The 16463-nt window shown below is 39.6% G+C and overlaps 1 long non-coding RNA gene across 2 annotated transcripts; it reads right to left on the bottom strand.

The window, feature by feature from the left end:
* Positions 1-574: 574 nt before the first annotated feature.
* On the bottom strand, positions 575-15061 carry LOC131828062 (uncharacterized). 2 transcript variants are annotated; one of them, XR_009352213.1, is made up of 3 exons: positions 14880-15061; positions 14555-14652; positions 575-700 (listed from the first exon to the last, which is right to left on the bottom strand). It is a non-coding gene; the product is annotated as an uncharacterized LOC131828062 (long non-coding RNA). The 2 variants fall into 2 exon arrangements; XR_009352214.1 differs by lacking the exon at positions 575-700 and adding an exon at positions 10848-11035.
* Between the last annotated feature and the right edge of the window lie 1402 nt (positions 15062-16463).

Below are 16463 nucleotides of genomic sequence, written 5' to 3'. Positions count from 1 at the left end.
GGAGGCAAGACAACTTTTCTCTATCTTGCTTATGGTTGGTTATGATGAGAGTTACTTGCATTTGTTAGAACTCAGAGACTCATACCCGATAAAGTAAATTTTACTAGATGTAAATCATAAAATAAAATTTAAAAACTCATCATTGATAGATATTTTATCATACAGGAATGCCAGTGTGCGAAAATGATTAATTGCCCACTTTTTTGTACACAGTGCTGTGACTTCAGTGATAGTAGAGCCATTTTTCTTTATCACTAGCCAGATGGTTTCATTTGTAGGGCCCTCCTGTGCCCCTCAACACTGACCTATTTTTTGACAGAATTTAGAATTCCTGCTGTTCAATATAATGAGGTGGAAACATCTCGCCTCTCAGGGCTTGCGTCCAGCTTGCCAATGAGTATGCCTTTAGACTGTCGGCAATGACACGGCAACCTTAAGCACTGTGATTTCCTACTTGGGCACAGATTTGAACGCTGTGATTATAACCAGAGGTAGAGGCTGACAATGATCATGCAAAGAGTAGCCAAACAATAACTGATGAAAGAAAATTTCTCAGTTTAATAAAAGGAGGAAGATGGTTCGACTCACAAAAATAAGGCACATGAAACTACTTTTGGAATACTGACATTGTTAGACTGGAAGTCTCCAGGGTTGTTTTGCTAAGACTGAGCAATTTTGATGGGGGAAATTGCAGCTCTTCCTGGGAAAGCAGAGGATAAGTTTATTAGAAAGTTACATTTATGAAGTCATATACATTACATATATTAAGGTTAAATAAAGTCATATTTCATAGCCTATGGTTGTACATGGAGCCCCATATCAGTCATCCTCTGCTGTGCTCCCCCCATGGTGTCCTTCTGTATAATTAGCCTGTGACTTTGGTCAATGTGTAGTTGGGTCATGCTTAGACTTCCAACAGCAGCAACAAAGAATAAGACTTGTTTCTTGGCCCAACTCAGCTACTGACTGGTTATAATTCTTGGGATGAAGCCCTAAATTTCTATGTAAATCTCACTTATCATTAAAACTTGAGGGAAATAGTAATTTCTGTGTTTCCTCAAAAATATTTCTTTGTTTTTAGTTGTTGTTGTCATCATTGTTTTTTAAAGATTTATTTATTTATTTTTAGCAAGAAAGAGAGAGCAGGAGCCAGGGAAGCAGAGAGGGAAAGAGAGAGACTACCAAGCAGATTTGCACTGAGCTCAGAGCCAGATGTGGAACTCTATCCCACCACCTTGAGATCACAGCCTAAGCCCAAACCAAGAGCTGATGCTTAACCAACTGTACCCAGCATGTTTTTGAAAGTCTATCAAAATAAGCAAACACCATACAAAGTTCAGGTATTGCTGTCACTATTATAATGGGAATCAAGAATGGAGATCTGCAGTAAATGGAAAAGCAGGATATGAGGGAAAAAAAGTAACTTTTCTCTCCATCCCTTAGCCTTGACATGTAGAGTCCAAACAATTAACCCCACTTGCAATGTTCCATCTTCCTTCTCCCTTCCAATTCTGACTTCCTGCTTTCTGATGTAGGCCTCAAGACCACACATGTGAGCTACTGCAGCAGCATGAGCTTCCCAGCTGATGTCCCCGTGACCCTCAAATCCCCCTGTTGGAACCCTGACATTCATCATCCTCTTGACCTTTTCCTGCCTAGAAGCTTGCTTGGACTCCCAGGAAAATGACCACCCAGGAAAATGTCTAAAAATTATTTTAAGTCATTTTGTAAAATCAATCTCCTTAAGTCTAATTAAGAGTTGTTCTTAATTCCTTTCATATGATAGATTTCCCAAGAATCAGGATCATATCTTTCAGGGTTTGCTGATTTTTTTAAAATACAGAATATGCATAAAGTCAATATGCAGTTCAACAAGTCTGCAGTTTAGTCTTGAGCTTTAGATTCAGTTTCCATGAACTGTCTTCCCATGAGCCCTTCACAGAAACATTTGCTCTGAGGAAAATCATGGTAATGATTTAATATCTCTTAAGCACATCTTTACCCAAATAATTTCTCATAACAGTCACTAAATTCAAGACGGATCACCAATTTTATAATCCTAACTGGGACAACGTTGCACTTTTTTTTTTCAAGTAGAAATTAAGAGAGCTTTTAATATAGCAATTAGTTTTTACTGCCAAACAATGTATGTTTTTTCTAAAAAATAAACATGCTTAGTAGACAACAAAAATAAATTGCATTATTAGACCCTATCCAAGAAATTTATCCCATCCTGGAATTGCCTTAAAATGTTGTGGGTTTTTTTCCCCTAAAATGATGGCTTGGGGTGTTTTTCTCCTTCTGGATGTTTATTTCTCAAAGCAATTTTCTGGCCGAAATGAAGTGGAGCATTGCCCCCAGCCCTTTTGGCAGTTACACTAAGTGAAAATGACAGTGTTTATTAACCCTCTGGCCTCTCTCAGAGCTACCCTTTCTGAGTCAATTGTCATGATTTACGGAGGAGAGTACCATTCTGATTTTCCGTTTTCCCCCTGATTACTCTTTCAACACTAGTGAGGTGGGAGATGGCATTGTCTCAAATACCTACTGAAACCAAGATCATTCATCATTAATAACACAACATATAATCCAAACTTTTTCACCTGTCCACCAGAAAAAGAAATCATAAAAAAAAAAACAAGGAAAATTTTAGTTTTTTTCCCCTCAATGCCCTGCTTTTGTAGATTTACACCAAGAACTTTATCTATATCCTAGAGAAAATGATCTTTCTTTTAATGACAGTTCAAAATTTTGAAACAACTCATTTTCTGACCAAGTCTGAGTAGGCTTATCAAAGTACAACTGGCCCAATGATGAATATGGCTTTTTACTTTCTGTTTGTTTGTTTTCAAATTATTTTCATCCAAGTGCATAGGATTCCTTTATGGTAGGGAATAAAAAGTAGACATTAATGTTTTGCTGCTTACTCTTGCTAGACTTGGTTTTAAAAGTGTTTCCGTGGATGAAGGCTGAATGTAATACATAAGCTCAGATCCTCTGAGAGACAGATGCTAAGACAAAATGAGACAAAACAGACATTTATTGGGGAATGCCTTGACAGAGAGAAAGAGAGGAGCAAAAAAGGGAAGCGATGAGGGTCTGACACCCCTAAAGGGAGAGAAGGAATTAGGAATGGGTCAGAGAAGCATCATAGGCAGTGCTTCTCTGGGTAGGTCTCAGCCTGGCTAATGGGGAGGTCTTGGGCAAAGAATGCTGGATAGAGACATCCAGTGTCAAAAGGAAAGATGGGGCTCAAACACTCCATTGTGCACAGGTGTTTGCCAGGATTGGTCAGGAGAGCATGACTTTGGCACAAACACTATAGTAGATCCAAAGGTGTGACAGCAAATGACACATTTTCCAGCAGGTCCTTTCAGAGGGTGATCTGAGTGACATAACCCCATGGCCATCCCATGCACCAGGAAAGGTCACACGCTATAGCTATCAATTTGAATTAATACAAGATGTTTCAGTGATATTCTTTCTTCATTAGTTAAACATGTCCTCCATGGAAAGGCTCTAAGGAATCAACTTAAGGGAAACCATGCCACAACCTGGCTTAGAGCAAATCATTTTTTTGTTCAAGGTTGTAAATTGTGTTTCAGTAGAAACTAAATCTCAAGACAGATTCATGAACTTGAAGCACATTGACTCTTAGAACATTAAATATAAAATCCATGACATTTATCATACATACTCATGTTCCAGTGTGGGTGTGCATGTCCTTGGTATTATAGAATATTTGTTTTATTATGCAATTTTATTACATTGAGATTTCAGTTCTTGGGGGATACTTAGGCAAATAACAATCCTGATTTGGGCTATTCAGCTGCTCATAATGGACCAGGAATGCAAAACTTGAAGAAATGGAGATGAAGTAAGGTTAACTTTTGGGGTGGGTTGTAGAGGGGAGGAAAAGTCCAGGAGAAACTCATTTGCTGCAGCGAAGTATGGACCATTGTTGAGTTACAGGCCAGGGTCTAGACTGGAGGAACTGAGCTACCAAGTCAGGGAAGAAACAGTAACAAAGCCAATCTAATGTGATTCAGAGGTTGAAGAAGTATGCTATTCCTTCTGTTCAGAGATAGCATCTACCTCAGTGTCTTCACTGGTGGCGACTGGAGGTCACTTTCCAGAATGTCAGAAAAAAGGAAAGGGGAGGAAGAGAGGAGCCGACATTTCATCACATAACTGAACAGAACTATCCACTAGACCAGGGCAAAAAAAAAAAAAAAAAAATAGAGTGTATAAGTATATTCTAAAATATGTCCTACTGATTCTTAAGTTCAGCCTTTATTTTTTACAAGGCATCTATAAATAATTTGACAAGCCAAATTCTACTCATTGTAAACACCTCAGTTTATTTTCACTGATGTTGAACACTCAGTTCCAACTGTCACAGCAATGAGTAATATATCACATATACGAGTTATATGCCTGGTAAGAAGGCCAGATACACAATGTAGGAGGGGCTGTGTGGGAGTTTCATCGTGATGCCATTTTCTAAACATCCAAAAGGTAGGACAGAAATGGCTTTCTCTGACACCAGAGATGCCAAAAAGGGTTAGATGTCTGGCATTCTTAGGGAAACTTACACAGATGAGGGGATGCTGCTGAAGAACTCTTTGGTAAAAATTGGGGATTGAGAGCAGGGATTGAGCTAGTAAGTGTCCTCTTAAATCATAGACTGCCCACTTGGAATTTTAAGCTTCTCTTTTATTCTACTATGACCTGAGATTCTGGTCCAATGGGAGTCAAGTTAGAGTCTTTAGGTAGTTAAAGTTAACCAAGGTTTAAATAAAAACAAAGGAGAGGTGCCTGGGTGGCTCAGCTGGATAAGCTTGGTTTCAGCTCAGGTCATGATTTCATGGATCATGGGATCAAGCCCCACATTAGACTCTGCATTCAGCATGGAGTCAGCTTTTGGGTTCTCTCTCTCCCTCAGACTCCTCCCACTCATGCTGTCTTTAAAATAAATAAGTCTTCAAAAATAAATAAACAAAACCACAGGAGTTAAGTTTACCTCCCAAAATGTATAACTGAAGTGATTTCACTTATTTTCTGGATATTCTGTATGGAAAAAAGAAAGAGGCCATATCCCTATGGCAAAAGCATAAAGTAAGTTTACTGAGAGACTAACAAAGATAGCATAATTATGCCCTATAGCTAATTTTCAAAAAGAGAAAGAAAGAGAAAGATCTATGTTATAAAATTAATGATGGCATAGTTAAAGCACACATACAATGAATCTTGATCTATTTAATCCCAATCAAACCTATTATGTTAAAACCAATATAGAACAGACCCACAATGAGGCAGTTTACCTACCAGAAGAAAGAACTACCAGATATTTATCAGCCCTTATCATTAACTAGAGATGGAACCCAAAAACACGAGTGGTTTGAATGAGAAGGGAATTGCCACATCCGTGGGTTTAATACTGCAGCATCGCAACTTGTGCCACAATATGCATTTAGGTTTTAAAATAACATTAACAACTTAAGGTAGCTTTAAGTCTTTGTGGTTTGTTATTAAATTCGAGAAAGGAAATATTGATGGAAAGAAATCGTAGTGTTGCAAACTAAGGATATGAATCGCTGCTGGAAAAGATGAGGAAGGCACTTGGAAAAAAATAGAAACAATGACACTATGGCCAGAGGTTTAAGCATAAGCCTTTCCCTCAATTCCTTGGCTTTCTATGTTCCATGTGTAGCATGGCCTGGATAATATAATTTACTTTCATCTCAGATAGTAGCATCCGTTGGCCTGTTACTAGGAAAACATCAAAATCAAAACAAGCTTAAAAGTGAATCAGACTGAGTAACAATGAAAAGCTGTCAGGTGTTTCATTTTTCTCAAACAGGCATTATAAAACTTCCAAAAAGAATGTTATAAAACTCTGAGTGGGGGCACCCAGGTGGCTCAGTTGGTTGAGCTTCCAACTCTTGGTTTCAGCTCAGGTCATGATCTCAGGGTCGTGAGATCGAGCCCCAAGTTGGGCTCTGCTCTAGGAGGGATTCTCTTTTTTTGGAACAGTTTTAGGAGAATAGGAATTAGTTCTTCTTTAAATGTTTGGTAGAATTCCCCCGGGAAGCCCTCTGGCCCTGGGCTTTTGCTTGTTTGGAGATTTTTAATGGGATTCTCTCCCTCTCCCTCTGCTCCTCCCCCTGCTCTCCCTCTAAAATAAATAAATAAATCTTTCAAAAAATGCTCTGAGTGAGCGATGAAGAACTTATTTTCAGTTGCTTGAGGCTACAGCAGGGTGGCAAAACCCGCTTCAGCAAAGGGTGAATCGAGGATGGCGGTGGAAGCAGCTTCCAATTAGCTCCGAGTGCTACTTCTTTGCTGGGCGGAGGTGCCACTATTTATTTCAAGCATCATTTGCAAATGTCCACTTATAATGATTTTCCAAACATTACTTCAGTATTTCTACAAAAGGGGAAAAAGAAGAAAAAACTTGAAGAGAGGTATTTTAGATGCACGAATCTCCACTACCTGGCAGATATTTTGATAATAACAGAAGACATTTAAGCCTCAGTTGGAAAAACAAAAATGTAGTTTGATTAGCACAAAAGCATTTATAGTGGGGGCGCCTGGGTGACTCAGTCTGTTTTAAGTGTTTGCCTTTGGTTCAGGTCATGATCCAGGGGTCCTGGGATTGAGTCCTGCATCAGGGGTCCCTACTCACGGGGAGTCTGCTTCTCCATCTGTCCCTCGACCCTCAGCCCCACCCCCCACTCCTGCCCAAGTGTGCACAAACACTCTCTCTCTCAAAAGTAAATAAATAAAACATTTTAAAAAAATGTTTATAGTGTGCCCTCTTATAATGTTAGCAACAGTTAGGAATGGAAGCATGGGACAGAAAAGAATGAAACAGTTTTTTTGCTGGGTTACCGGTGACACAACTGAGGTAAATTACTTGACCTCACCCTGGGACTGATCACACACCGGAGGAAGGAAACACCTGCCTTCCAAGTGCTGGGAAGTTTAAGTGACATAGTTTATGCAAGTCCCTGACTCTGTAGCTAGCACAGTCTTTTCTCCCCAGATTTATTCATTCATTCATCTCTCTCTCTCCATGTCTGGAATCAAGCAAATGTCTCCATTTTTAAGGGGGAAGGCAAAGCATAGAAATAGAAAGTATAGATAAATGGCTTTAGCATACAATTTTTAAATGATAATTAAACAAAATATTTATGAGCACTTAAAGAGAATGTGGAATCAACATGAGTTCATGAAGAAAATGATACCCCATAATTTAGTTTCTTTTTTCTCTTCTAAACAAAAAGGAGTGGAGGAGGGGAAGGACTTACTTCTATTTCTGGCAATATGGCAGACTGGATATACAGAAAACTTCTCCTAGGATAAAAGGCCTAAAAATAGTGGATTTAATTTAAGAAATGTAAATGGTATCCGTTTTAAACTTGGTTGAGAGTAGAGAGTAGAGGAAGACAAACAAAGAAAGTCAGAAAGCAGATCACACATGGCTCAGTGGTGGAAAACCCATGTGTGGCTGGGGACATCAGCCTGAGTTTCACAGCCTGAGCCTGTCTGTGAGCAGTAAGTGTAGTGGGTACCCAGATGAAGACTGGGACCTAAGCACAGAGAGAGGTCTGATCAGATATGTCATATGGCCACCTTTGGGCTCTGGAGGGAGATGGAGAAGTCCGTTAATCATAAATCAGCAAGTGCGTGATTTGCAGTTGGAATCCCCAACTACTTATGTGGCTCAAAAGTCCCAAAACTGTAAAATCTAATTTAAAGTCACCTTAGTTCGCTGGTGCACTCAGGTGCTAGCAGAATACAAAATTTCCAACTAGGAACAACTCAACACATAAAGCACAATCAAGAGCACCTAGAAAATGCAACAGTGAAAAAGATATCGCTTTAAACAACATCAAAGGATTGATGTCTTGGAATTTATCCAGCAAAAGATACGTAAATCTTTTATGCAAAAAAAGGTATGTAACTTCTTTGAAAGATATATTCATTGACAGGGAGACTCAGTGCTTAAGGATATTAATTCTCCCCAAACCGATTAATTGAATCAATGAACTTTCCAAGCAGAATCCCAGTAGGCTTTTGCATGGAACTTGATAAATTGATTCAATTTTATGGAAAGGCAGAGAACCCCAAATAACCAACATATTCTTTAATAAGAAGTCTCATGTGGTAGCTGGGGTAGAGGGAGGACTTGGTCTTCTAGAAATCCATAACTGGTAATTGAGACAATATGATGCTGGCACGGGGCTATGGAAAGCGGTCAACAGAAAACGACAGAGTCCAGAAAATAGATGGGTACATATGTGTGAAGAGGAAAACTACCCAGAGCAGGTCCAGGCCAGGAGGCTCCAAAAGATGGGAAGTTACTAACAATAAGCTAGAGATAACCAGCCTCTTCTGCTTCTGTAAACAAGCGTCCCCCCGCAGGCTCCCCACACTTCAAACAGTCCATTCCCCACAGTTTAAACTGCCCAGTTTAAACCTATCACCAATGTTTTAGTGATTTACTAGACCCACCCCCCAAAAAAGCATTCTTACCAAATAACCTAACTTCCAGAAGGAAACTCCCAATTCCCAATTCTCTTAACAATAATGCTTTACTAGAAGGAAAGCCAACCTTAACTTGACAATGGCAAGACCTCCAATATCCTGTAGGTCCTCTTTAGCATGCAAAAATTCTTTCCAAACCTTCCTTTTCCTTACCTCCCCCTACTCCCAAGTCTATAAGTGATTACTCCTCAGAACCCTAGGGCAGCAGCTCTTTCTGCCCCATGGGTCCTGTCCCTGTGCTTTCAGAAAATCACCTTTTTGCCCCAAAGACGTCTCAAGAATTCTTTCATGGTCATGGGCTCCAGACTTCCCAGATTCAAAAACCATCTGCAAGACTGAGGTGACAGTTCAATAAAGAAGGAACACAGTTTTCGTAAGTGATACGTAGGTGGTTGGTTACATATTAAAGAGAAAAACTGAAGAGAATTTCTCAACGACCTAGATTTTAGAGTTTTGTTTTGTTGGTTTTTTTTGAAGAAGGCAATGCACATCACAGGGAAAATATTAGTAAACTCAAGAATCTCTGATTTAAGTCCTGTTTATTAAAAGACATGACAAAAGTAATGAAGAAACAAGCCAGAGACTCTAACAAAAAAGGTGTTTTCAAGACATGATTGTCGAAAGATCAATATCCAGAATGTATGAAGAACCCCTAAAAACCAATGCAAAACAACAATCCAATACCAAGTAAAATACTGCACACAAACAGGCATTTCACAGAAGACAAAACATAAAAGGCCCATCAAAAGATGCTAAGACTCATTAGCAAGCAAACTGAAACCTCACCATCAAGCAAACCATCTCACAGCAGCCATGGGTCCCAGATTTAAAATGAGGAAGTTTGGTTAGGTCTTAGCTAAGATAGAGGCTGCTTTTAGGCAACCAGCTTGAGCAGTGGACACCGGAGTAAGGTGGAAGGCCCCACCATGACCCCGGGTGGAATGCAAACAGAGCCCTTACGTGATCCAGCTCAAAACAGCTATAAACAGCTATAAACCAATGGTTTACTTACAGCCAGGCTAAGCTACCAAAATAGGAAAATGTGAGACATTGCCATACCCCCATAACTCCAGCCCCCACCACTACTACCTCACAGACAGACTGCTTCTCCTTTACTGTCCTGCCCACCGCTCCCCTGCAGAGTATTCTGCAAATTTCTATCTCCTTTTTTTTTCTGTCTGGGTTGAATTCTTTTCACTGCCCCTCAAGGCCAGGTGTCCACCTGATACAGCTGCCCGTAGCTCCCAGGAACGTTTAAGGGCTGCCTTTAGACAGCAAATTAAGCAATTGTTTTTGGAAAGCCTTTTGATGCTCCTTAATAAATCTGAACTTGAAAACACACAATAACCAGCAACTCCACTCCCTGCTTTGCTCCTTCGAGAAACTCTTGCACTTTTCTAACAGAACACAGATGTAAGAGGGCCCATAGCATTATGCATAATGGCAAAAAACCGGATACAAGTAAAAAGATAAATTGATATAAAAAAATTGTATTGAAAATGAACCAGATGTAGCCAGCCACAAGCATCCATGTGAATGGATCTAAAAATATTACATTAAAGGAAAAAAGAGGAACTCATGTAAGAACACATAGGGTATTAAGATCCCATTTATATACATTTTGAAAAAAATTCAACTATTGTTTCTGGATACATACACACATATGTGGTAAAAATGTCAGAAAAGGAAAGTTAATTAAAGACTACATTTGGGATAGCAATTGCCTCTCAGGGAAGCTGGGAAATAATTACGAAACAGTACTGAGGGAACATCAAAGCACAGGCTCTGTTTTGTATCTTAAGCTTGAGGGTAGATACAAGTGCCTGTTTATTATTATTTTCAAAGAGTTCTATGTTAGCTGCATGTGTTATTGTGATATAATAAGAAATATATATATTTTGGTCTTCAACCCCAGGATCCTGGCCAGAGCTCACAAAGCCCTTGTAAGGTCCTAAGTGCTAACAGAGATAGAAACAACTTTTGTTACAATATTTGGTTTTCTCCCCAGTTCCTGATACAGCTCAGGAGTTGAACAAGAAAGGTGAAAGAAGCATCTTTCATTATTCAGAACAAACCCTTTACAACCACATTTGAGTTTATGTTAATGAAGTGACCTTTAAAAAAACTCCTAAGTGTGGGGGCTGGTTGCCAAGGGAACCGACCTCCTGATTAGAGGATTGGAACTTGTGGCCCTACCACCTCCACTTACAACCTCGGGGGGCGGGGGGGGCTGGAGATGGAGTTCAATCATCAATGACCAGTGATTTAAACAATCGTATTTATGTAATGGAACTTTCATAAAAACCCTACTGAAGGAGTTTGGAGACCTTACTGAGGCTGAACAAGAATGCATCTCTGTGCTGGAAGGTTGGCATACCCCAATCTCCTCTGGAACAGAAGCTCCTGTGTTCACTTGGGACTCTTCTAGGTCTTGCTAGATATAGCTCTTCATTTGGCTTTTCATTTGTATCCTTTATATTTTCTGTAATAAGTTAGTAATAGTAAGTAACTTGTTAACCTGTGTTCTGTGAATCATTCTAGTGAACAATTGAACCCAGGAAGAGGTCATGGGCAGCCCTGATTTATAGCTGGGGGTCAGAAATACAGATGGCAACCTGGGACTTGCAATTAGCATCGGAAGTCAATGGCGGTCTTGTGATTTTTGAACCCTCTTAACCCGAGCGGTCTATGCTTCCTCCAGGTAGTCATTGTTGTAACTGAACTGTAGGATACCCAGTTGATGTCCATAGAGAACTGGAGACTTGTTTGGTATGGAAATGTTCATATTAGTGCCAAAAGTTGTGAATGTAGAGAGATTGTGTTCTGCATTAGTCTGCTTTTTATTTATGACATTTCACAGTAAATTTTAAGTGCCAAAGGTGTAGTACTTATTGATTTTATTATAGAGCAAAATCTTGTCAGTTGGGTATATCTGCAGCTAAGGTAATTAATTGACCTAAGAATATTTTTTGGAAGGTCTCAAGTGTGCTTATGGAACTTGCTTTAGAACTTGACTTCCTTCTTATTCATTGCCTGTGTCCATGTGATCTTGAGAGCTCTCATCACTGTTGTGGAAGTATTTACCTTGCACAAGGTCAACGTATAAGCTGTTGTCTAGTTGACAGAATCCTGAACTAGTACTGCTTAAAGTCCCTCTAGTAGTGTGTCTTAGAATCTAGGGCCAGGGCTGCCTGGATGGTGCAGTTGGTTAAGCATCTGACTCTTGATTTCAGCTCAGGTCATGATCTGAGGGCTCTGAGACTGAGCCTTACATTGGGCTCTGTGCTCGGCAGGCAGTCTGCCCAAGACTCTCTCTTTTTCCCTCTGTCCCTGCCCCTGCACATGCTCTCTTTCTCTCTCCCTCTCTAAAATAAATGAATAAAATCTTAAAACAAAACAAAACAAACAAACAAACAAACAAACAAAAAACTAGAACCAGGCTAATGGAAAGGAAAATGGAACAAACTTTAGGGAATGAAGCCTGAGAATCATAGGGGTGGGTAAGATTATTACCATATATATGACAGTGAGCTGCAAATATTTGCAGTCAGTTACATGAAACAGTAAGGAGATTTCTTCTGCATCGCTCCTGAGAAAGCTTTTGCTCACTTGAGGGGAGCAGACTTTAGCTTCTCATGAGAAAGAATTTTGTAAAAATTCAAATTATTCAACTAAAACTGAAAATGGGGTGACAAGCTCACTAACAAGTATGTTTTCATTCCGGCTGACAGCCCTACTGCCCCTATTTTTCAGCCAGACCCTTAAAATCACTATCAATTATCCCAGAGACTAAGACATAGAAAAGCAGAGTTCTGTTTGTTTGTCATCATATTCCCATAAATTACCATAGGTACTATGAATTAAACAGAGCTAGCAAAAATAAGTTAAGTTTGATCCAATATGCTGATCTGCTTTGCTCCAGGAAACAATATCAGTTCTTCCCCTTTTTATGAAAATATTTATCCTTGGCTTATAACAGTTTGATTCTCTGTTCCAATATCTCTGTTGTACGTCTAAGTTTTCTGATCACAATCTGGGAGCGATACTGAAGATTTATTCAGAACCGTGCCTACTCCAGCAACAGTGTTAGAGAAAGTAGATTAGAAACTGCTGAAAAGACAGATGCTGCAGAGGTCAGACAAAAAACAAATACAGCCCTTGAGGAAAAAAGGATGGTAATTTCCAAAAGTCATGCCATTTCAAATGTTAATATAACAACTAATGTATATGAACTACTTCACCAGCTCAGGGTACAAAGATGCCATTTACTCTTACTGTTGCAGGACTTTGTGTCCCCTTAGTGCGCAGGGTTCTTGGTAATGTTGCTTTGTAGAATGAAGAGATAGACCAGACAAAGAGTGGTGGGCAGCAAAATAAAGTTGACTGAACAAGAGCATAAAGCTCCCAGAGAGGGAGGGGACTCTAGTGGGTTTCCCTCAGAGTTTCTAAGTTTAGGGGGTTTTATGAGCTCTTTTGCAGAACTTTCTTAAGCAATCAGGGTATGCTGAGTCATACCAATCAAGGTTTTGGTCACATATCTGTCTACCTATTAGGTTCATGTCCACGAGCTGATGATCCTTTTTGGGCTGACATCTGGGGGCTAAGGTTTAACCACCCCTTGCCTGTGATAGGGACAGATATTTTTGTGGTTAATTGTTTTATTTTAGGACTTTTTGCAGAAGTCATTTCTGGAAAGGCTGCAAAGCAGAATGTTAGTGGGGTCCTGTCTAAGCTGCAAAACACGATGTCAGTGCTGTTTTATCTTAGCTAACCTGACTCTAAAAAAACCTAACTTTTAAAAAAAATTTATTTATTTACTTGTTAGAGAGAGAGAGAGAGAGAGAGAGCACAAACAGGCAGAGTGGCAGGCAGAGGCAGGCAGAGGGAAAAGCAGGCTCCCCGTGGAGCAAGGAGCCCAATGCAGGACTCATCCCAGGGCACCAGGACATGATCTGAGCCGAAGGCAGACACTCTTACTGCCACAGGATATTGTGTGGTCTTGCAAAAGTGTGTCCTCCTGCCCTGTTGCTCTTATGTAGTTGTCAATGGTGACTCACACATGGAACTTTGTCTACACAGGAGCTGAGCATCAGTTCTCAAAATGACAATACCATGCCGGGGTAGTTAGACCTCCAGCAGCATGAGACTCAATGCTATTCTAAAACCAGCCCTCATGCCAAATTCATAAGGCCCTGACCCTGAACCAGGATCTTCAGCTCAGTTGCCCTCTGCCATTTTAAGCATGTGGTCTGAGGCATTGGGGTGGCTCAGTCAGTTAAGCATCAGACTCTTGATTTTGGCTCAAGTCATCAACTCAGTGTTGTGAGATCAAGCCCCGCATCAGGCTCTGTGCTGAGTTTGGAGCCTGCTTAGGATTCTCTCTCTCCCTCTCCCTCTGCCCTTCTCCCCAGCTCTTGTGGGCTCACTATCTCTCTCTCTCTCTCTCTCTCAAACAAAACAAAACAAAACAACAACCAAAAAAGCGTATGGCCTTCTGGCCACCTGGTGTCTATTCAGGGCCTTCCTGATAAACCTGAAAGGTCCCCTGAGTTTGAATCTCAGGAAGTATTAGTTAGATCCTTTCAGAAAGCAAATCTTCTTCATATTATGTGGAAATTTATCATCTAGCACATTTGCGTCTAAATTCCCTGAGGGTTCCACTTTATCTTCCAGGTCAAGAAAGCATCTTCACCCTATAGTTCCATATTTCAGGAACCTCCCTGAAGCAATTCTTCAAGCAACAAAGATGTCACCCTCAACACAGCATTTAGGCCCTCTCCCTCCTGGAAAATAAACGGTCCAGTTGCCCCACTTAGTATCCACCCTGTTTTAGGCATAAAGTTCAATGTGGCTATAACCCAAATGAACAAGGGACATTGTAAAATATCCCGCTCTTGCTTGAAAACAAATGTATGCTCTACAAAGAAGCTCCATGGATTCGACTCCAAAATCATTGAAGAGTAAAGTCAATGGTCACTGTAGCTTTCTTGAGCAATATTACCTCTCAAGTCACTCTGGACAACTCTAAAACCATTTGTTTCTTTTAGTCCAAATCTTCTCATTTTACTTTCACCAACCTTCTATTTTTAGAATTCAAACCTAAAGAGAAGTTATAAGAAAGTTTAACATGATAAAAACCCATACACTGATCCTGTAGATTCACTAATATCTCTCTGTCCCATTGATGGTTAGTTAATTCCAGACATTATAATATTTCATATCCAAATATGCCAGGATAGTTCTCCTAAAAATAAGAATATCCTTCTCTATAACTACAGGCTACACAGTTGTCTCCCTCAGGAAATTACATCCATACATACTAATACCTATGATATGCACTATATTCAAATTCCTCCATTTTTAAAACCTTTTCTCTGTCCAACCAGGGAGTTTCCATGTCATGTTTCTTTAGTCTTCTCTAACTATTAAGTTGCTTCCATTGTTGATATTTTTTCAGCTTAACTTAGATATAATTGAAATACAACATCATATAAGTTACATGCTCAAGATGTTGATTTCATACACTTACAGACTATGAAATGATTACCACCGTAGTGTTGCTGAAACCTACATTATGTCACACAATCACCATTTCTTGTTTGTGATGACAACATTTAAAATTGGGTGCCTGGGTGACTCAGTTGGTCACACATGGAACTTTGTCTACATAGGAGCTGTGGTCTGAGGCATTGGGGTGGCTCAGTCAGCTCAACTGCCTTTGGCTCAGATCCTGATACTGGAGTCTTGGGATGGAGGCCCCATGCTCAGTAGGAAGCTCTGCTTCTCCCTCTGACCTTCCCCCTCTCATGTTCAATCTCTCTCTCTCTCTCTCTCTCTCAAATAAATAAATAATAAAATCTTTAAAGAAAAAGAACATTTAAAATTTACTTTCTTAGCAACTTTCAAGTATATAATACAGTATTATTGACTATCCTCACCATACTGTACATTACCTCCCAGGAACTTATTTCTCTTATAACTGGAAGTATATATTCTTTGGTCATTATCTCCCCATTTCACCCAACCCACTACCCCTGGGAAGCAGCACTATACTCTGTTTCTATGCACTCTGCTTTCTTAGCTTCTACAGATAAGTGGTATCATACAGTATTGGTCTTTCCTGATTTATTTCACTTAGGATAATATCCTCAAAGTCTACCCATGTTGTTGCAAACGGAAGGATATCCTTATTTCTCATGGTTGAATAATATTCCATTGTATATATATCACATCTCCTTTATCCATTCATCTATCAACAGACACCTAGATTATTTCCATATCGTGGTTATTTTTAATAATGTTGCAATGAATATGGGTGTACACATTACTCATATTTATGAAGAGCTCAGTCCTATTGTTTTGCAGAATGTCCCTTTGTTTTTGGCTGATTCTTCTCTCACAATTAGATTCAAATTAGACATTTTTTAGCAGTTCAGTTATGTTATGTGTTAAACATCCTCTTTAACTATCTCTGTGTCTCCCAAAATACTTTTCCTTCAGGCAGCCTCCAAATCTTTAGTTCTCTCCAGGACTGCCTTATGATTTCTGTGGACCCTGGGCACTTGCCCCTTTGTAGAAATATTAAAAGTTATGTTTTATACTGTTTTGGTATAAAGGTTAATATAATCAGTCTGAGTTCATTATTTTGTACTCATTATTATTCATTTTTTCTTCTGATTTTAACAGAAATTAAACTTAGAGCATCCTATGAGTCCCTGAAAATAAAGCAGTCCCAAATCACTTTCTCTTCCTTGTTCCAAGTGTTGCTCTCTCTTTCCCTTTCACCAAATCTTACCAGCTTTCCATCTTACTCTTCCTTTACAAGGCATAGACACCCAAGAACATTTTTTACTGATACTCTGAGACTGCCTGAAACCTTGGGTTTCTTCCAAACTAATCTGAGCTGCCAT

This window comes from Mustela lutreola, chromosome 3 (assembly GCF_030435805.1).
Source record: "Mustela lutreola isolate mMusLut2 chromosome 3, mMusLut2.pri, whole genome shotgun sequence".
In the NCBI taxonomy this organism is placed as follows: Eukaryota; Metazoa; Chordata; class Mammalia; order Carnivora; family Mustelidae; genus Mustela; species Mustela lutreola.
This window is presented reverse-complemented; position numbering and strand designations above follow the sequence as displayed.